This window comes from Armigeres subalbatus, chromosome 1, assembly GCF_024139115.2.
Source record: "Armigeres subalbatus isolate Guangzhou_Male chromosome 1, GZ_Asu_2, whole genome shotgun sequence".
Lineage (NCBI taxonomy): Eukaryota > Metazoa > Arthropoda > Insecta > Diptera > Culicidae > Armigeres > Armigeres subalbatus.
In genome coordinates this window covers 38,176,057-38,199,861 of record NC_085139.1, presented here as the reverse complement: position 1 = coordinate 38,199,861, position 23,805 = coordinate 38,176,057, and the positions used below count along the sequence as shown (strand labels likewise).

The 23,805-nt window shown below is 37.5% G+C and overlaps 1 pseudogene; it reads right to left on the bottom strand.

Annotated features, from left to right (window-relative positions):
- Positions 1 to 3,078: 3,078 nt before the first annotated feature.
- Positions 3,079 to 23,805, bottom strand: part of LOC134206101 (bifunctional endo-1,4-beta-xylanase XylA-like) — a 65,647-nt pseudogene continuing 44,920 nt past the window's right edge.

Below are 23,805 nucleotides of genomic sequence, written 5' to 3'. Positions count from 1 at the left end.
AAAGTATCAACAATTGAATTATCACCCCCACTCCCGGGCGCCTTGACGATCATCGCCCTTATCATTTTCAACTCTTCTATTCATTCGTCCTAATTAGAGTCGGGATTTCAGGAAATCCTTCGAAGATTATCGTTGCTTCTTTTGTTTGTGCCGCTAATTTGTTTCACAGCCCTCAATACAGTTTGCTTTGGATTCATCACACGCATCCGATGGTTTTAACAATTTACATTGAAATTGTTTAGAAAAAATCAACTTATGCGATAATAACCGTCATTTCTGAATAATAAAACTGTGAAATAATAAAAATTAGTTAATAAATGATAAAATTCTTCCGAGTGGAATCTATTATGATTTCGGATTGAGATGCCATTGAGAATCAGATTGGAACTCATTGGGATTTCATAATCCCTGTGGTTTCCATTCAGAATCCCTGTGGATTCTATTCGACATCTGTGTGGACTCCATTCGAAATCCCTGTGGTTTCCATTCGGAATCTCTGTGGATTCCTTTGGCATCCCAGTGGATTCCTTTTGGAGTCCCTGTGGATTCCATTCGGAATCCCTGTGGATTCCATTCGGAATCCCTGTGGATTCCTTTTGGAATCCCTGTAGATTACATTCGGAATTTCTGTGGATTCCATTCAAAATCACTGTGGATTACGTTCGGAATCGCTGTGGATTCCATTTGGAATCTCTGTGGATTCCTTTTGGAATCCTTATGGATTACTTTTGGAATCCCTGTGGATTCCATTCGGAATCCCTGTGGATTCCATTCGGAATCCCTGTGGATTCCATTCGGAATCCCTGTGGATTTCATTCGGAAACCCTTTGGATTCCATTCGGAATCCCTGTGGATTCCATTTAACCGAAAATGCCGTTTGCCGAAATGGTCGTTTGGCAGATTTTTGTAACTTTACTTCCGTGAATTTTAAAATGACTTTAGTCCACCACTGTTGGCTTAAAATTTTATTTGGGCATACGGCCGAAAATGTTGTTCTGCCGAACTGATCCTATGTGGTCAAAAAAGTCGTTTGACAGAAAGCCCATCTGATCGAAAATGTCATTTGGCCAAACGGATCGTCATTTTTGATCATACACAATTAGTTTTTATTTCTGGAAAATCCGCACAGACGTGTGCCCAATAAATAAACAGATATCTCAACAACAAAAATGTTTGCTGTGGATCGGCTGTGTAGATTTCGGTAAAAGTTTAACAAATTGCTGAGATCTACCGTGACCTTCCGCAAAATGGCATTTTTAACCAGATGACCTATTTGCCGAAACGACCTGTTGGACAAACGGATTCTTCTGTCAAATTTCACGATCGGTCAAATTAAATTAACGGTTTTCGAATCATTAACCGTTTCGCTCAAATATTAATTTCGGCCAAATGGAATTCAGCTAGATTACTTTCAGCGTAACATGTTTTTCGGCCAAATATCTTTTTTTTCGTCTAATGACTCTCGGTCAAACGACCCTTCCTTTTTTCGCATTCTCCTTCTTCTTCTTCTTCTTCTTCTTCTTATTGGCATTACATCCCCACACTGGGACAGAGCCGCCTCGCAGCTTAGTGTTCATTCAGCACTTCCACAGTTATTAACTGCGAGGTTTCTAAGCCAAATTACCATTTTTGCATTCGTATATCATAAGGCTAACACGATGATACTTTTATGCCCAGGGAAGTCGAGACAATTTCCAATCCGAAAACTGCCTAGACCGGCACCGGGAATCTAAACCAGCCACCCTCAGTCTTGCTTTGTAGTCGCGCGTCTTACCGCACGGCTAAGGAGGGCCCCTTTTTTCGCATTATTTCCCATGAAATTCTTATGGGCAATACAAAAGTATTTCCGGAGAATCCTTAAGAAACACCCTTAATTTTCCAAAAAAATATGTATATAAAAGAAATCCGTGGAACTTCCTCATGGAAATTCCAAACAATTATCCTTTAAAATCCAAAGAATTTATTAAATCCACTTTTTGAACAGTTTTCAACAGAATTCAACAGAATTTTAGAAGAGCTTTACCAGGCTTTTATAATTTTCTAATAATTTTCTAATAATTAATAATTCTAATAATTTCTAATAATTTAGTAATTTTATAATTTCTAATAATTTTCTAATAATTTGAAACAATTTCCCGTGACAATTCTAAATATTTGTTCATGATTATTCTGTAGAATATTCTGCTATTTTTTTTTTGGGAATTCCGAAGACCCTCCCTTGAAAATTCTACAAAATTTTCTTGAGGAAACTTTAAACTAGTTCCCATGGAAAGTTAGAAAATAAGTTCCATATGAATATTTTGGAAATACGTTATCTGGGGACGTACATTGAGTTTCTTTCAAAAAATACGTATTGCTAATTTTGCCAATTTTGAACCCCTGGGCTCTCTTCGTAACTTTTGTATGGAAGCTTTATTTTTTGTTATGAATCGTAACGCTTGGCCTGAATCCACCCTCCCCCTATAGCGTTACGTAATTTGAAAAAAGCCCCTTAGATTGTTCCGACGATATTCTAAAGATTCTCCCGTAGTCGGAATACCTGTGGATTCCATTCGGAATTCTTGTGGATTCCATTCGGAATCCTTGTGGATTCCATTCGGTATCCCTGTGGATTCCATTCGGAATCCCTGTGGATTCCATTCGGAATACCTGTGGATTTCGTTTGGAATCCCTGTGGAATTCCGTTTGGAATCTCTGTGGATTACGTTTGGAATCCCTGTGGAATCCGTTTGGAATCCCTGTGGATTCCGTTTGGAATCCCTGTGGATTCCGTTTGGAATCCCTGTGGATTCCGTTTGGAATCCCTGTGGATTCCGTTTGGAATCCCTGTGGATTCCGTTTGGAATCCCTGTGGATTCCGTTTGGAATCCCTGTGGATTCCGTTTGGAATCCCTGTGGATACCGTTTGGAATCCCTGTGGATTTCGTTTGGAATCCCTGTGGATTCCGTTTGGAATTCCTGTGGATTACGTTTGGAATCCCTGTGGATTCCATTCGGAAACCCTGTGGATTGCATTCGGAATCCCTGTGTATTCCATTCGGAATCCCTGTGGATTCTATTCGGAATCCCTGTGGATTCTATTCGGAATCCCTGTGGATTCCATTCGGAATCCCTGTGGATTCCATTCGGAATCCCTGTGGATTCCATTCGGAATCCCTGTGGATTCCATTGAAAATCCCTTTGGATTCAATTCGGAATCCCTGTGGATTCCATTCGGAATACCTTTGGATTCCATTCGAAAGCCCTTTGGAATCCAATCGGAATCCTTTTGGATTCCATTCGGAATCCCCTTTGGATTCCATTCGGAATCCCCTTTGGATTCCATTCGGAATCCCCTTTGGATTCCATTCGGAATCCCCTTTGGATTCCATTCGGAATCCCCTTTGGATTCCATTCGGAATCCCCTTTGGATTCCATTCGGAATCCCTGTGGATTCCATTCGGAATCCCCTTTGTATTCCATTCGGAAACCTCTTTGGATTCCATTCGAATCCCCTTTATATTCCATTCGGAATCCCCTTTGGATTCCATTCGGAATCCCTGTGGATTCCATTCGGAATCCCTGTGGATTCCATTCGGAATCCCTGTGGATTCCATTCGGAATCCCTGTGGATTCCATTCGGAATCCCTGTGGATTCCATTCGGAATCCCTGTGGATTCCATTCGGAATCCCTGTGGATTCCATTCGGAATCCCTGTGGATTCCATTCGGAATCCCTGTGGATTCCATTCGGAATCCCTGTGGATTCCATTCGGAATCCCTGTGGATTCCATTCGGAATCCCTGTGGATTCCATTCGGAATCCCTGTGGATTCCATTCGGAATCCCTGTGGATTCCATTCGAAATCACTGTGGATTCCATTCAGAATTCTGTGGATTCCATTCGGAATCCCTGTGGATTCCTTTTGGAATCCCCTTTGGATTCCATTCGGAATCCCCTTTGGATTCCATTCGAATCCCTGTGATTCCATTCGGAATCCTGTGGATTCCATTCGGAATCCTGTGGATTCCATTCGGAATCCTGCGGATTCCATTCAAAATCCCTGTGGATTCCATTCAGAATCCCTGAGAATTCCATTCAGAATCCCTGAGGATTCCATTCAGAATCCCTGTGGATACCATTCGGAATCTCTGTGGATTCCATTGAAAATCCCTTTGGATTCAATTCGGAATCCCTGTGGATTCCATTCGGAATCCCTGTGGATTCCATTCGGAATCCTTGTGGATTCCATTCGGAATCCTTGTGGATTCCATTCGGAATCCTTGTGGATTCCATTCGGAATCCTTGTGGATTCCATTCGGAATCCTTGTGGATTCCATTCGGAATCCTTGTGGATTCCATTCGGAATCCTTGTGGATTCCATTCGGAATCCTTGTGGATTCCATTCGGAATCCTTGTGGATTCCATTCGGAATCCTTGTGGATTCCATTCGGAATCCTTGTGGATTCCATTCGGAATCCTTGTGGATTCCATTCGGAATCCTTGTGGATTCCATTCGGAATCCTTGTGGATTCCATTCGGAATCCTTGTGGATTCCATTCCATTTTTCTTTCGGAATCCCTGTGGATTCTATTCGGATTACCTGTGGATTCCATTCGGAATCTCTGTGGATTCAATTCGAAGTCCAAAAAGCTCAATTTGACGACTTAGAACCCTGAGAGGATAAAAAATGTTTGCATCATAATGTATCTTGTTGTGGGCACTTCATCCGCCTCAAGAATCTTCTCATATTGAATTATTTTCCTCCGTTATATCCGATCGATATTGTCGCCCCATAGCTGGTTGCCTTAGTCTGGGGCACGACCAAATTATCCCACTTTTATCTTCTCCATTGGCTTGCAATGGAACGTATTGATTTTTTTTATTCATTTGTCTACGCCCACGTGACGAAACCAAACACCGTCGCGTCGTCCAGCTCGAGCGGAATTGATTTCTCGTTCCACTAACGTGTGGGTTTAGAAAACAAAGTGGCTTTATCTCCTATATGAAGAACCGGATAGGAAGGTCCAAGACAAGGCAGACTCAACGGTTTTCAAAGGCCAATGTATGGTAAACATTTGAACAGCCCTGTCGTCGATTCAAACGTCAAACGTTAAAAAACATCCACCTAAAGTGCAATTTAATTTATTCGATGGTGAATAAATTTAATGGTGAAACTTAATTGCATTATCGGAGCAATGCAATATTTAGCAATATTTAGTAAGTTTGTGCCAGCTTGTGTGAATTAGTTCGTCGATAGTAATTTTAGTAGAATTTTGCTCTCGATGTACTCAATTTCGAACTGAGGTTTGATCCAACAACAATACTCACTTTTATGTTCGTGGCATCTTTATATTTTTCTCGTTCTACTCGAGAAGGTGAAGAACAAAATTCCCATCCAACATTTGAAAAGCCGACCTGAGATATGACATAGGCCAAAGGGTAACATTGCTCTGAACAAAATTATTGAACCTTTTTGGACACGCATGGTCTTGCGCACTCGCCCATGTTGTATAAGATTAGCGTGCTTTTTTTGACGGTGGTTAAAAACCACTATTAGAAAATCAAATTACAATAATTGAGAGCTGAGTTTCACTAATCTACACAGGATTACTTTGCACTTTTGCTTTATACATTTTTTACAGTGACTTCAGTGTTCGTTCGTGGTGCTATTCTTGTAAAGCTCAATTGTTCCTTTCCAGTTGCGAAATAGTCGTGCTTCGAACAGAAAAGTTTTAACGCACACATTTTTCACAGGGATATCTCCGTCTGTTGCAAGTGATTATTGAACCTCTCGCCTGCCAGAAAAATCGCAACAAAGTGATTCTCGACTCGGATTGGTCCATCACTTCGAGTGCAGCACAGTCAGTGCTGCCGTTTGATGCTGCTGCTGCTGCAATGCTTCTCATGTGAAATGCATGAGTGCAATCAATAAAGTTCAATTTTTATACCCCGACGACGATCGTCTGTTGCAACAGTTTCCTTCCATTGATTCACGTGGTTCAGTGACTGTGGATGGCGGTGGTGGCAACAAACAGCGGCAGGTACCGGTTGCGCGCGGTAGGAGCTAAAAGTTGAGCCCATTTCGATTGACCCAGCGCATGATCGGCAGGAGGAGAAGGCAGCGGAGCAGGTTTTACTGGGAAATCACGGCAAATGGAAAAACGACGTCGAAGATTCTGCTTGTCAGAGGATTTTATGGATTTTTATCGTCTCTTTTCGATTCGTAAGCTTAAAGGACAACGCCGGGGGTTTAATCAATGGAGTTGAAATTTTTGCTGTAGGAGTTGCTGCTGAAAATGTGAAACTTTGTGTACCGCTGACCAGATTTTTCTTTGTTCATCTCTCGCTGTCACATGCACACAACATCGAGTGAAAAATGCAAATCAATTGACATGTTTCGAATTTATGTTACAATTGTTAGCTTGTAGCAAGAAAAAAAATATTGAATCGATGCTTTTCCTTTTTACTTGTTGGATGGAAAAATGGGCTGATCCCATATTTAATCGTCTTCTAAGTGCAAAATAAAATCCGCTCCCACAGTACGAAGGCAAAAGGACAGCCATTAAACACTCTGGACCATCCAGTTTGGGTGTTAGCAGCTCAAATTCGAATGCAAATAGTCTTCAACACGTTTAGCCGCCCATAATCCGGGCACGTTCGCAAGATTTAGTGGCTAAAGTTTGTCTCGACTGTCGAGCCAACTTTTCCAAGAGCCATTCAAGCCGGGCCATCCTTAGTGCGGTGACGGAAGTATTCCACCCGGGGCACAAACCAAGTGGGCACTGTGCACTAAGGGGCGGGCCACTGATGGGAGCGGCGCCATCTTGGTCCAACACCACCCCCTCCGGGAGGGATGCATAATTAGGACGGCGAATTATTATTCAAAATGAAAATTAATTTTCAATTGTCGTTTTTATCACCAGTAGTACGCTTGGAGACATGCCTTGTGGGGAAAAAATCAAGCAAATTGCTGCACGTGGGAGCAAACAAATTACGCTGAATTATAAAAATCCATATACCTAATTATCGCAACACAGCCCGGGAGATGATTAATAGGTTGTCTCATGGAGAACCGAGGCGTCCAATGTGACTCCCCCGCAAAAAAGGCCTTTTCATTGCGGCAGTTTTAAATTTCAAAATTAACGCCGCCGTGTTCGGTCAGGTTAGGTTTCGTGGTTGGCCAAAGTGTGGATGCAAATGAATATGAAAATATACGGCTTTGGAAGCCTGTACCGGTATTAATCCTGGGAGAAGGTGAGTCATCGAGACCGAGGATATCAAATTACTTCAACACGTAAAACGTGTGTCAATACATCTGCTGTGCATTTTTATTTTACCATCCCTTATATTTTGACCCACGAAAAGAGTATGTACTAATTTGCTTTAAGCGTAGTTGAATTTGATAGATATCGGATATTCATCTCCTGAATTCATCGGACTTAAGAGTGACAGATTACACACAACAAAAACCTTAAGTATGAAAACCACTCTACATAAAATAAGCAATTCATCAATAACGATTCCCTCCAAATGATATTGTGCTTCGTGAATTTGTTATAGTTTAAGTCTTTCAGAACAGCGTAAGACAAATCCATGACGGTGCAGTTGTTAGAAAGAAGCTAAGAAATTTGAAATGTTCGCATTGTTAGTACTGTTCGGAAATAATTATGCTTCGAATTTACATTGCAGATCATGTTATGTTGACAACGCAGGAAGGCTGAATAAATACGACCGGAAATCATTAGCCGATACAGGTTGTTTCCTTTGGAGTGGAAATTAAACATCGACCAATTTGATTATGCTTTCAATTATCTTTTTCGGGTGGTGCGCCATTTATTAATACAACATATCCACATTGTATCGGTTGGTAAATAAAATCCGTTTAATTAGTAATGTTTACCGAAGCATCGGACAATAATACCAACATTCATCATGAATACAACCCATCGAGAATTTTCAACTGCGCAAAATCGGTAAAACTAAGGGAAGGATATACAATCCTGAAATATTGAAATTTGCGATTGTCCAAATTTTAGAAGTTCTATGAAGTTCCGAAAGAAATCTGACGAAACATGAACAAATAAATGAAAGAACTTGAACAAACTCGTCACAGGTACTCGTTCTTTATACCACCTGAAAAACAGATTTCCAATTCGAAATCTTTGAGTTCATTGTACTTTTTGTCAAAGTGGAAGAATCTATTGTGAACGAGTAAACAAACACTTTATATTTGTTGTACACAACAAAAAAGAAACCACTCCAAGTCCGAACCCCATGCTGTTTGTCATCCATTGATCTTGAAGGCACGTGCCATCCACCGCTCGTCGAGCAACATAACAGATAATATGACGACCATATCGACAGATTGTTATTGCTGTTTATTTTCTCCGAGCACGGAACATTCTGTTTGTTCCGAAATATTTTCCAATTTGCAGCAAATTAATAAAATGCAACCACTGTTCGTTTGGTAAACTTCCAGTTCGTTGACCGTGAAATCTACTCAGTCGCCGCTGCTACAGTCGAGCCAATTCGGGCAACTCTGGCGCTCATTCTGAAAGCAAACGTCGAGCCGTCGTCGTTGAAGACAGCAGATTGGAAAAACGAACTGAACAGCAACAGTAGTAGGTATGTAGTAGGAGCAGCCAGTCGTCATGTGGCGGAATGAAGGGAAAATACAATAAGCAGCAGTGCGCGGTGGTGGATGAAAAGATGTCGACGAAAACCAAAATATAATACTGACGCCTGCCTGCAATGGAATGGCTGAAAACTCATTCAGTCAGTCATCACAAAAAGCAAAGCTGTTCCAGTACAAGGCATTCACTGGTTCAGCAGCATGGGGATGAAAGAGTCTAAATCTGGTTGAATAGTTGTAAGAAAAAATCTGACAAAAGGTTGAGCTCATTTCCAAATAAATTAACTTTCTAACAAGTCCATTTGCAAAAAAAAAATCAATTCAGAAATTTGGGAAATCTAAATAATCCAAATAACTTTCTGGATTCCCCAAGCAACAGTTACTGACGAAAAATAAAACATTTTAAATCAAATCTTTTGCCAATAAAAATGCCTGGAATTTAGAAAGATATTCTTAAGCTATTCAGAAGATTTTCCATCAAAGGAACAAAAACTCCAGATCAATTCTAGATTGCTCAATATTCGTCTTCATAAAACCAGAGAGCATCGTTCAAAAATTCGAAGAATGAATGTTTTTGAATCCAAAGAATGAATATTATTCAACAGTCATTTGATGCGTTCATTTTATCAACGAAATTCGAACAATTCTCCTTTACGGATGTAGAAAATAATTGACAGCAACTCCTCATTAACTCAACAGTTGCAGCTGATATGAAAACTCATTAAGTCTGTTTCCAAAAGAGTTTTTTTTTTCAAAAGAATCTTTTGAAAAATTAAAAAAGGCCCGTGCATTCGCTCGGAAGCTATTGAAGGAAAAAAGTTTGAGGAATTTATGAAAGTCAGACCCGAATACCATTTTGATTGTCTAAACAGATGCAGCAAATCTATCTAACCCCTTCCAAAATAAATATTTTTCAGTTGTTCATCGAAGAAAAACAATGAAAGCCAAAAATTCTTTCGCAGACTTCAAATAATCAAGTGCATAAACAAATCAACGTTTCAAAATCTATATTTTTGTAGTATCACAAAGTTTTTTTTATATCAAAAGCATTACCCGGCAAGATTCAAAATACATGATTCAGTAACTGCCCTTAAACTATTATAACAGCAGACTTTCAGAATCATCTTTTTCAGGAAGTCAGAAAATATTCCAACAAAAGATTTGGAAAGAAAAAGCTTCGTTTTGATTTTTCAAATAATCGTCTGGGAAACATGAAAACGTTCCAAAATTCCTCTTCTCTAGTGTTTCGAAGGGCAAAATATTAAGAAACATCAAATCATAGTCAAAATATCTCCTCCAGAGATTGAATCCAAAAGAGAATGAGACAGTTTCTCTCTTATCATCAATGTACACCCGATGCTGTTTTAAGACGGATTTTTTTTACATGGCCGTGTAAAAAAAATCCCATACAACTTTTTTGCAAAGTTGCACCATTTTGCATGATTCGTCGAGAAATCATAAAACTTTTTTAACAAGGATTTTCAAATTTTGAACTTAATTTTTTTTTACACGGAACGCATCCCCCATTTTACACGGAACGCTTCGGGTATACGATATGTAGCATATCGTGAGAGACTTTTTTCGCAAACTTCTGTCATGATAAAGAACTGATTTGGGAGACTATACCTCATGATAAACTTCTTTTAAAAAAAACTCCAAACGCGGGGAGCACTGGTTCTGATAATGCATTTCAACTTGTTTTACACAGCTGTGCGGTCCCCAACACGAAATGAGCGAGAACAAAGCGAGAATCATCACTTCTCTGAAGGGGCTGCCTATCCAATTCTGTTTTTCCGCACTTGTATACAAGTCTGATAAATTTGTTATCATGGTTTGTTGTGTTTCGAAACAGTTTTTGCCTTTATTTTATCGTTGTTTGTTATTTACTGAGAGCGATTTCTGCAAACCCTGCTCTTCTCTGGTTTCAAGAATTACCTACTGCACAGCTGCGACTAAACGGTTGAACGCTTTCTCAAAACAATTTATTAACAAATTGAAAATCCTATTCAAATAATAAAAAAAATCCCTTTGCTACTTGCTTCCATAAAAGAGTCTTCTTCAGAGCTTCAGTTTCACTTTTTTTGGAGTTTCAAAAACATTTTTCTCAGTAGTTAGCATTAGCATTGGCATTGAGCAATTCGCACAAATTCGTAGGTGGTACAAGGTGGATGTGATTTTACAAGTCATTTAAAGCTTAGAATCTGTATCCAAACATTCAAAATTATAAACGACCCTCCAATTTACCTTTGGAGATTTCTTCAGACATGCGCCATGCGTACCTAGATGCCTTTCAAATAGATGTTGGCCGAATATACCTTTTGCAAAAAGACTATCTAGCCTAAAGTTATTTTGCCAAAAATGTAATGGTTGAAAAAATCGGTCAACCGAATAGCTCAATTGGCCGAATATGCAATTTGGCCGAAAGTTTCGTTCGGTTTAATAAGTCATTTGGGATTTGCAAGACATTAACGGAAGAATCTTTTGAATTTTACCTGAAAAATCTGACCAACTTCTCTAGAAAATGCTCATTTAGAAATTATTTAAAGATTATCCAGATTCGAGAATTCTTTGGAATTACCAAGAAGAGCTCAATGGATTTCCCAAGTAAAGTAGTTTTGAATTTCAGTGGAAAATTCGTCGGATTTTACATGCGAATCTATAAAGAACTTTTACGGGAAGTTGTTCCAAATTTCTACAGGAAAAGATTCGGAAAAAAACGCTGAAACTTCCTGTTGAGTTCTGTTGAGTATTCTTCAAAATTTACACAGAAAATCATAGGAAGGATGCTTTAACGTTGATATTCGATATTCTTTCAGAATAGAATGAAGCTAATCATCTAAAACGCGTCAGATTTCTTTCCGACTCAAAAATCAAAAGCATAGGTTTTTATTTTTAAATATAAAAGCAGATGGAAAATGCTTCGTCGACATTTCCGGTCTTGTTTGACATGGAGAATAAAGGGGTATAAAATGGTTTCAAATGCACTAGCAAAACACCGCATTTCAACTTTTGACAGTTAATATATGGAGCTGACGTTTTGGATTGATAATTCATTCATTATGAAATGTTGCATTTTAAGTAAAAGGGGTTGCTCAGCCTTAAATATTTCTTAAAGCACTATCGTTTAAAACCATAGACAAGGTGAGGCTTTAGGGCCCAGCTAAGACGGCTAGTTTTGCATAGCCAACGTAAAATCATGGAATTTGCCCGGAAAAATCTTCAAAGTTTTCGCGGAAGATTGTTCAAAATGTAGATTTCAACAAAAACAAATCCTTGGTATTCAATGAGAAATTGCTCGAAATTTTCAAGGAATTTCTTTGGACAGGAAATTCTTTGTACTTCCCATAAGAACTTCCTGGCCATTTGGCCGAAAATGTCATTTGGCATACTGCCAAATGTCAATTACTGAACGGATAATATGGTTAAAAATTGTAACTCGTTTGACGTAATGGTCTTTTTGTCATTAAACAAAATTCCGTAATCTCTCTATTTTTAAGTCGATTCATCTAGCCAAATTCCATTTAGCCGAGCCAAACTGAACGTTTATCTAAAACTATCATTAGGTCGAAAATGGATTGACCGACAATGTAGTTTGGCCAAAAAGAACATTCGGCCGAACTGGTAATTTTACTGAAATAGCTATTTGCCCTTACAGGTCATGTGACTGAAAATGAAGTTCGGCCGAAAAAGCCGTTTGACCTAATAGATCATTGACCAAAAATGCCAAATGGTCATTTGGCAGAAACACCAAATGGTGTTCAATAATTTTTCTTCTCTTCAAAACAACCATTTTAACAAATGGCATTTTCTGCGTAAAGTTCGGCTGAATTGATTTTTCTTGCCAAAAAGTCGTTTAGCCGAATAGGCTGCTAAATGACCAGTCCTACCAAACGGCATTTTTGGTCAAATGATCATTGGGTCTAACGATTTTTTCGGGCAAATTACCAGTTCAGCCGAATGTCCCTTTTGTCTCAGTCAAACTACATTTTCGGATAAACCATTTTTGACCTGATAACAGTTTCGGATATACGTTCAATTTGGCTTAATAAGATTTGGTTGAATGACTTGGCTTACGAAATTTCGTTCAATGGTAGTTTGACAAAAAGGTTATTTCGCCGTAAATGTCATTTGGCGGAACGGATGAGCATTTACGACCATATTATTGTTAACTTTCTACAACCGCTTTAACGTTATAACAAGGTGGACTATAATCGAGGTAGATATCACTTTCCAGGAATAAGAAACTCTTTCGTATTAATTTAATAAACGCTGTAAGTTATTCTCCGCTCTTGATTACGGCTCAAGTTCAAATGAATCTTTTATTCATATTCCATCTCTTCAGAGACTCTCGTGCTTGTTTTACCGAACGCACTCTCAATACATTTAACTCGAACATTACAATTATCTGTTCAGTAATTCTGTCAAACGACCATTTCGTCAAATGGCATTTTTGGACTGATGACCTATTGGGCCAAACGACCATTTCGGTCAAACGGCCTGTTAGGGAAAATGACTTTTTCGACCAAATTACCAGTTCAGCGAATGGAATTTCTCAAGAATTTCTTACAGACAATGCACTAATTGTTAGATAACTATACACCATGTTTATTTTTCAGTTAGCGAATGTCGTTCGATAACTGCAATGCTTTCTAGACATCAAACGGTTGTTTGCAGACTGCAGTAGAAGTGCACCTGATTGTGCAGCGTAATGCAGCTATCATCGACTTTGACATCGTTTTGAAGTTCAGCGGCCCGATAACTGTAAAATTGTTGCAAAAACTAACAAATTGTAGTTGAAAAGTATTGCAGTTATAGAACGTCTTCTGTACAAAGAATTTCTCGTAGAAAACCAAAGATTAATTCAATAAATTCCGAGCAACTTTCCGTTAAAGCGCAATTTTTTTTACTTAAATCTACATTTTGAACAATTATCCGCGGATTTTTTTTAAAGAAGTTTCCGTTGATATACCGGGGAATTTCTCGTGGAATCTCCAGAGAATTTCCCTTGAAAACTCTTTAGAGTCTCCCGAGGATATTCTGAAGAACTTTCTGTTTTACCGTTGGCCATGCCAAACTATCCGTCCTAATTATTTTAGACTGAGCAAGCCAACGTTAAAACACCCATTCTACCAGCCGCATTCTTCTACAATTATGAATAATCTTCTGTGTGAATTCCAAAAAATACTCAATGGAAACATGGAACAATTTCTCGTGAAAGTTCGGGTCCGCGACGTTAGGCATAAGTACGTTAGGCATAAGGACGTTAGGCATAAGTACGTTAGGCATAATGGACGTTTGGCATAATTCTGCCTTCTTTATGTCATAGGCTGTTCTTTGGATCATTTTATGCCTATCGTCCGTTATGCCTAACGTCCATTATGTCTAACGTACTTATGCCTAACGTATTTATGCCTAACGTACTTATGCCTAACGGGGTATACCCTGAAAGTTTTGAAAAATTTCCCATGTAAATTTCGACGAATTTCCTGCTGAATTTCCAAATAATTTTCTTTAAAAATACCAGAGAGCCTCTGTTCCTAATAATTCTCGAAAATTCCAAGTAGTTCCCTTGGAAAATCTGAAAATTATTTTTAAACGAATATTTTGGAAAAACTTTAAGAATTTTCGGGAAAAGCTCATCAGATTTCTTAGGTGAAATTCGAAAAATTATACCGTGATTGTCTAGAAAATATCCCGAAAAAAGCAAAAAAAAAACCTAAAGAAAAGTAATGAAAAAATTGCCACGCCGATACACGACGGTAGCGGCCGTCGACCGAAATTCTGACAAACGCCTCCACCGCTAAATATCGTACCGGCGCACACCTCTACTTTCAAATAGTTTAAAAGAACCTTATCGTTTACGAGCCATACAAATTTGGAATGATTTAAGGTACACTGGGGGAAGTGGAAAAGGTAAAATCGATAGTGCATGTTCGACTTAGTGTAAAACCAATTTAAATGATCTAAACGCATTAAATCAAAATGGGCTATCAAAAACAGTCAATTTTGCATCAACTGTGTGGTAATTCACACAATTTTAGTTGCTTGAAATTGATGGAAAAAGATTTAAAAATTAGGAGTTGTTTTTCCACTTAACCCAGTGGGATGGGGTAAGTGGAAAACCCATGTTACCTTGACCTTTAATTGTGATGAGTAGTTACATATAACACAAATCAAAACGGTAATTGCTCTGAGTATCTTTTGTTGGATAATTTCATTGGTTTAACGGAATAGGTCCCAAGGAATTCTAGTAATAGCTAGTGGATGGCTGGTTTTGCCTTCTCGAACATTAAGTGTACGTAAAATCTTTATATTCGCCCCAAAGATGAACTTTTTATAGGAAAAATGGGGCTTACAAGTTTATAAACTAATCAACTTAGTTTAACGAATTAAGGTGATGTCTGTGTGTGCGTGTTTGTATGTATGTGTGTGCGCAAAACACGTACAAAATATTCTCCTATTTTTAAGCACTTGTCCTTAACCAATTTGTTCGCACAAAAAAATGCATTCAACTGCAAAACTTGATAAAAAATATAAATGAACGTGCATTATGGAATATATTCACCTACCAGTGCTATTTTTTTCATTCTCATAGATTTTTTTCATATGTAAAACATGTGAAAGGCATTAATACCGATAGGTGGATTGATCAGGCGTTTTCTTATGTACATCAGTCCAATTACCACTGAAATCACAATAATAATAAATTAGGAACAAATTAAGATTCACAGCTATCCAAATAAACCCTGGAGGGAAGGAAAAATTTGCGTGATCAGAACATTTTCCACTTCCCCCGCAGTGTTTGATACCAGGGGTAAGTGTAAAATCTTTGAATTATTTGCTTTCATGGTAATAACCACTACAAATTGAAAGGGATTAGTTTAATTGTATTGTAATAGTTACCTGTGATATAAATTCACTTGAAAAAGGGACAATTGGTGCAAATAAAATGTGATTTTATGAATGGAAAAATCAACTTCTCGCGAAACCTAAAATGACAGTTCAAGCGTTAACCGTGTTAGTGTATGTATTATACAAATTTTAATATAGTATTAGTGTGGGCATCAAAGTATATTCTTGCACAATGTTATGGTGTGGTAAAAACTGTAAAATATGTACAATTCCAATTTTTCGAGTCGATTTTTACACTTACCCCCTTTTTCCACTTCCCCCAGTGTACCTTGCCTCGAAATCAAAGGAATGAAAGAAGTTTTTCTACTTTTAAGAGGAATTTGAATAAATTATTTGGTATATATTCATTGGTATTAGATGTGGCATAGTAGCATACGCTTTGAAAATTAGTAGATAATTATTTTGTATTACTAGGGGAACTGTTCCGATCTCCATCTCACTGTACATATATCAAGCTCAACGCTAAACAAAGAAATACGGCACCAAATTCGTCGCTTCTTTTCGTCAACATGCGTGCTCACTGCTGAAGAAAATCACAAAAATAATAAACAAACCAAATTCATTTCCATTGCTTTGTTTTTGATGGGATGGAAATAGGAGCTATGAGATGAAGTGGCGAACGAACTCTATATAGTTTGTTAATAAATAAATAAATAAAAAAAATAAAGATTTTTTTTATAAAAAATCCTTATCGAAAAGAAAACTTTCATGAAATTCAGAAGAATCTTTTTGCGTCAATCAGAAGATATTCCATCAAAAGATTTAAGAAGAAAAAACTTCGAGTCTATTTTTTAAATAATCGTCTTCAGAAAACACGAAAAAAAATTCTAAAATTCAGATATACCAACTATCTAAAATTCCTTATCTCCAGACAACCGAAAGGTTTTAAGAAACATTGATCATCAGGCGGCTATTAGCCTCCTGAATGTTCAAAAGAATCATTTTCAGCTATTCCTGTTTTGGGTTGCATTCACAGCTGAGTCTCAACTGAGAAAAGATTTGATCCTTTTCTAGAACCTTTCCTAAAACCAAAAGAGCCATTGCCAAAAGATAAATATTATTTATCTCCAAATAATAGTTATCAAAATCTCAGTCAAATAGTACTTTTATTCCATAGGCAGTTGTAGCTGACCATGGACTGAATGCTTTTCATGAAACATCATTTGCAAAACGATACTTTTAAAAGATTCAGCACGATCTATATCAGTTGTTAAAGTGGTAGGTATTCCATCCAGAAATTTATAGAGCAAAAGATCTAAAAAGATTCAAAGGGGTTCCTTCTCATAGATCCAGGAACATCATTGAACCCCTTCAGAACTATTTTCAGATTTTCGGATTCTAGCTTACCTCTGCAGCTGCGACTGATATATATATATTTTTCCAAATATGTTTCAAATAAATAAACAGAAAACTTTTTGGCTTTCTCGTACAACAAAGTCATATTTATCCATGTCTTGCTCTCTCCCATCAACTACAGCATGCAGAAAAGCAACAAAGTTTTTTACGCCAAAATGTAGAAAATTAACATTGGTTCTATTCAGCAACATTTAGGCAAATAACTGTGGGTTGTATTTACCGCACTAAGTCGAATTCAACATATCGAGGAAGGTTTCATTACTCCACGGGGGGATAAATTTGGGTTTTTCTAGTTAGCACTGTTTTAATAGGGGAGGAGAAGACCGCTAGCTGTCATTGAGTGAAAAAGTAGAATTATTGAAATTATACTCGGTGTGGTATAGAAAATGAAGCATATTTTTGTTATAAGCAGTTAATGATTAAAATTATTGATTTTCTAATCCCACAAACTAAAAATTGTTTAACTAAAACATTTTTTATAACGTTCAAGAGGCATTTTATTCTTCGTTTTCTATATCATGCCGTGTCAAATTTCCATGATTCTACTTTTCTCGAAAATTTTCTAGGCTGCAGCACTGATGAAGGAACCGCCCCCATGGAAGAAAAAGTATGAAAATCTTATCTAAATACCATTTTTGTTCCCAAGCATCTGTTTCAACCCTTCTCGTAAAAAAAACCTAAAAATAAACTTGATTCAGAAACAGTCTAGAAAAAAATCAAGAAAATTCGAATGACAAAAACTCGATTTTTAATCGCTGTTTCCAAGAAATCATGAGACAACTTTCAATAATTTAGTGGCATCAATATTGCAGAGTAACTCATTTACAAAGCATCAAATGATTCTTATTTATAGATTGATAAGCATCACTCAATTAGATTTTAACGAATTAGAAAAATCGAAAAGAATCATTTCCATTGTCTCATAGATAATGAAGTATTGCATTCAAATAGTTGGTATCAAAAATATTCTTGAGACTCGTGATATGTTTCAGTGAAATGAAAGATTTTCAGATATTTAAACTATTTATTTGAACTGCTTGAGCTCCTCAAGATACTATAAATAGCCACTATTGAAAACGCGTTTTCATGAAAACAGTAGAACACATCTAGAATTATATTTTCCGAAGCAGCAAAATTTTCTTGAATTATACTTTTACGCAGTGATCCAAGACATTTTTTTTCTTGCAGGATATCGACAAATTCGTGAGCACCAATTTGAAAAAAAAAATGAAATTTTATACCAACAGATTCCAAACAATCGATTTAATTGAAGAACTCCATCCAGAGACGTGGAAGAATCAATCACAAACGCACAGAAGAAACTCTTCAAAGAATCCTATTCGAAGATTCGGAATAATGTTGATTGCATGATTCATCATAATTCATGCTTGCTTGAAAAATCGAGAGATCTGTTAGCATGCTTTCAAACATTCAGTAGAATTTTTATACTGAGAATTCAGTAAAACCAATGGCATTTTGTTTTCAGAGATTCAGAGGAATTCGCTCAATAAAACGTTTCCAGAAGTTCTGTAACGGAAAAGTGCCCTTTTTTACGAAAGTCATTCGGCTGAAAGTTATTTGGCCGAAGGCAACTGGGCCGAAAATGTTATTTTATTGAACAAACCATCAGGACGAGACCCATCTGGCCGAAAATCGTTTGCTTGAAATGTGCATACGCTCGAAACAGGACAGGACATTTGGCCGGAATGGGTTGATTGACAGAAAGGTCTATTTGATTGAAAAAGTCGTTTGGCCTGGTGGTTCGTTTGGCAGAGAAAGTGTTTTTTTCCGAACCGTGGTGAATTGTGAAGCGATAAATGACATTTGAGAAATGAGAACTAAAAATATGAAGTGAGGAATGAGAAGTGAAAATTAAGAAGTAACGACTGACTTCGCACTGTGAGATTCCTAGTCCTCATTTCTCATTCCTTTCTTTTCACTGTAAAAAGTTAGAAATCATAAGTGAGACACGAGGAGGCAGGAGTTACAAGTGAGATGTCTCACTTCTCACTTTTCAAACTTCATTTCACACTTCATACTTCTCACTTTTCACTATGAGAAGTTAGACGTCTCACACTTCACTTTCTTTTTCTCACATGTTACTTCTTACTTCTAACTTCTCGTTTCTTACTTCTCATAGTGCAAGCGATAAGGATTGATAAGTATAAGTGAGAAGTGATACGCTTTACTCCTCACATCCAATTTCTCGCACTCTTTTTTTTTAATTTCTCATCTCATGCCTCTCACTTCTCAATAATCTTCGCCTTCAATCGCATCACACCTTTATCTTTCATCTTTTTCCGATCAAACGACACTTTCGACAACGCTCTTTTTTGTCTGACGACCATTTCTCCCAAATTACATTTTAGTTAAAATCGTTTCAACCAGAAATTCAATTCGGCCGAAAGGAAATCGGCTAAATTATTTTCGGCATAACGTGTTAATCGGTTAAATGACTTTCGATCGTATGACTTCGGGGATCGAAGTGTGCTGCGCTCGCGTGTGGCCGCATTTTTCTGCCTTGCAGCCGTCATTTTTTGTTGAATGTTGCCTGATGAAAATTCGAAATGTCCGGTTCGACTGTCTACTTCAATAAGCTTTAATCGTGCCGCTCAATGTACATGTAGGTAGTGAGGGTGGCATCGGAGTTCTCCATTCTGAGACTCCTCGCTTCCAAAGTGAACTTCTCGAGAAGCGTCGACACTAGTCGGATGACAGTGTCGGAATGGGTTCATCACTTAAGTTCCTGGAATTGATGCTAAACTTCCCATTTCAATCATGTGGGTAATAAAGGCGGAAAGCAGCTCAGCTCATTAGAGTGCACAAGTAAGATCCACCCATTTAAGTCAATTTCTTTTCGACTCAACAATCCGTACTACAAAGCCTTTTTATTAAACGAAAGCGAGCTATATCTCTTAAATTCTATAAACAAGTCTCATTAATTCTTGTCGATTAGTCAACCTGCACAAACAGATAAATTGCTACCACACGGCTCAATGATTTAGCGTAGTATTAGCTCAAAGGAATCAGAACGATGTTGTGCTATTCACCGCACCATTATTACAGGAAAGCTCATCAAATTTCCCAGCCAAAAAGACTTGAAACCTGATTTGTAGATTTGATAGGAAAATATAAATTTAAACTTAATCGTCCTAACACTTATTAAAAATTTAATTTAATTTAAACTAAATCATTCTAATAGTCATGACTCTATATTTTCTCCGAAATTTTGTGCGATATTCAGCGAAGTGTTCTTTTCATATCCGTTTTAGACCATCATTTATGGATTACTGTACAGTTTCGTACTCCCACGATCCTTCACCCTGCCAGGACTTATTTGAGGATTCTACAAGTAGGGGGAAAGACGGCTTTGGCAGGTTTTGTTCTATTATTGGCAGGGGGGTTTTTGTCGACCAAATTTTATGAAATTTGGCCACAATATTCTTTGATATGCAAAGAATGTTTAAGCCAAATTTGAGCCTAATCAGTCATAAAAAACCCCCCTGCCAATAATAGAACAAAACCTGCCAAAGCCGTCATTCCCCCTATATAGAAATAGTCAAAATTTTATTCTTTATTTGTGTAATTCAAATAAAAAAATTATCAAAGAAATAAAATTATTTTAGCTAGATTTTTGGCTGTGACATCTTCTTCTTCTTCTTCTTATGGGCCTTACATCCCCACACTGGGACAGAGCCGCCTCACAGCTTAGTGTTCATTAAGCACTTCCACATTTATTATCTGCGAGGTTTCTAAGCCAGGTTACCATTTTTGCATTCGTATATCATGAGGCTAACACGATGATACTTTTAAATGCCCAGGGAAGTCGAGACAATTTTCAATCCGAAAATTGCCTAGACCGACACCGGGAATCGAACCCAGCCACCCTCAGCATGGTCTTGCTTTGTAGCCGCGCATCTTACCGCACGACTAAGGAGGCTGTGACATATACTTAAGAATATGTCTATGTGTAACTGTTTTTTTTCTGCGCGTTATTTTTTCTCTATTTGAAACTAAACATTTTCGAGATATGTAGTAGGGGGAATGACGGCTTTGGCAGGTTTTGTTCTATTATTGGCAGGGGGGGTTTTTTATGACTATCTAGGCTCAAATTTGGCCTAAACATTCTTTGCATATTAAAGAATATTGTGGCCAAATTTCATAAAATTTGGTCGACAAAAACCCCCTGCCAATAATAGAACAAAACCTGCCAAAGCCGTCTTTCCCCCTATATGAGAATATGTCGGATATCCAGCAAGAAGTGATGTGTAGTGCGGTTATTTGCGAAGGATTTGAATCGGAAATCATAAGTATAATCCTTTTTGTTTCTATTTTGGCTCCAGAGAAGAAGGCAATACATTCTCGTTTATAGGAATATTATTGTAGAACTCCCACATTCAATCATATTTAAAGTATTCAGTAATTCAAATGAACAATCGTTTTCGTTTTGGATGCTTCCAATAGCATTTCTCCAAGATAATCTCTAACAGACTTTCGGTGGGGAATTGTTATTTTTGAGAAAATGTTTATACTTTTACAGGAAATACAATTTTCAGAGAAATTTTAATTCCGAGAAAATTTAATTTTCAAGAAAACATTATTTTCGGGGAAATGATACTTTCGGAGCAATCTCATTTTTACAAATATTTTATTTTTGAAAAAAAATCCATTTCGAAGAATTGTGCAATCCCAAAGAATCTCATGTGAGAAAGTCAATGGAGAATTTAAATTATGCTTAACGTTTATCATGCCTGACGCACATTATCCCTTGTCTGTTACGCACCCGTTCTGTAGTATACATGAACGTCAAGCGATATCAGCACTCCACACAGGATGTCTCTGACAGTAAGCCATTCAAAGTTGTGCTGCGGGGCTTCAACGATATCGAAGTGAAGAACCTTAAGGTAATATTGGAGAACAACAGTCCGAAGCCTCCGAACATCTTAAACATCATCCGGTATGAACAATCCCGCTTCTATCGTGATTATTACACCTCAAGAACCGTTCCTTCCAAAACAATCTTTAAGCAGAGAGAGCATATAATCGACGAATGTGAACAGAACAAGGGGCTCTCTGGTCAAAACCATTTCCAAACCCCTTAGAATAAGGGTATGCGATAATACACTTTTTTCTGGCGGAACGAAACGGAACGAAATTTAAAATGTCGATGTTGATTCGAAACGAAACGAAACGAAATATAGATTTATTTTCGTGACTTCGAAACGATACAAAATCAAGGTCCATTTAATTCGAAATTTTTCGAAACGAAACGGAATTTTTTTTGTTCCGCGAAATTTTTGTTTAATTGTACGCAATTTAAATTAAATTAATGGAAGTCAAATAAGGCTGTTACAAAAAAATAATTTTAATTTTGTTGTCTTCGACAGGTCGAGGGTGGGTAGGAGAAGAAAATGAAATTAATCAAAAAGCTTCTCGGATTTGTTGAAGTATGTTTTGAAAATCCTCAAAATTAACCGAGCAGAAGCAGGTTACGGAAGCGATTCCAAAGGAATTTATCGTGAAACGCGCTCCCCCGAATATGATCAGTTTGCAATTCTTCTGATGAATTGATGAACACTTATTGGATATTATTCTGTTAAAACCCTTATTTCACTTCAAAATTAATTGAAGCATACTCCATATCGTCATATAGAGGAGCAAAATGTATCAGCAATATACAATCTGCACGAGCTATCAAAGGTTCGATAGCGAATCCGATTATCGACCGATCCACTTCATCTAACCATCTAACCATCAGCTAACCATCTCGAATTTGTATATCTCTCGCGTCGATGCTTTCTTTTTAACAATGCAGCGAATGTAGACCACACACAATCACTAAAAAAATAAGGATTTGTGTAGTGGTTCGATGCCAATATTTGTTTCCCCTTAAGTGCAAGAAACTGTTGCTATGGGCAGTATGAGCTGAACCTTAAGGCAATCAGGCAATCATAAGTCTTTACTTTCAGCAATTCTACTGATCTTTCAAACCGTTCTGGACTTTGAAAAATTGCATATAAAGATCTAGAAATACCCGCGACTCTGCAATGTTACATACATATTTTGCAAATAGTCAAAGAATATGACAAAATTTCAAACTTTATTAGGGACTAAGTCGAGTCAAGTATACGAGACATTGAAGACGGCCTTACTGTTGAGGTCGAAAAACGTATCTGTCAAAGGTACAATAAAGTAGTGGAATAGTACTAACTCGTCTTATGACAAGATTGTATAGGTAACCAAATTTAAAAACAGCCGCTATGATTTTTTTTCTGCGACGCAGCTGAAATTTTGAGTAATTTGAAGTATGATATTAGTTTAATTTAGTTTAGCAATTCCGCGAAATTCCGTAAAATTTCGTTAAAAGCTTGAAGACGATATTTATGTAAATTAACGAAACGAAATCAAAAAAGCGGATTACGTCACGCTCAAATTCCGCGAAATTCTGTGGAATTTCGTTTCGAACCACCTGAAACGAAATTTATCGAAATACCGCATGTGCTTACCTAAGAACAAATAACAGGGTACTCCTATTCCGGATTGGACAGGCAGAAAAGATGTAAAGGATATTTTATCACCGATTCTTAATCAGGTTTGTGCGAATTGCTTCCAATCTTCTAAAATCTAAAACAAAAGAATCTGCCTATCTGTAGCAAGACAGACATCCTACCATTTCGTCACCGTGTGCTGGCAACTATCGGAAAGGCGTCTCTTTCGCCTCAGCATCGTCCGGAGAACATGGAAATTAGGGATCCTGCATTCAGAGATATGCGAAAGCGGCCATCTTGAGCCAATCGAGCATTGAGGACTATCAAAGTTTGAGCCAAATGAACATTGATATTGTTGCAAATTGAAATGTATTGCGATTTTGATGAAAAAGATATTACGAAAAGTTTTGACGAATAAACCATTTGTTTCATTTTC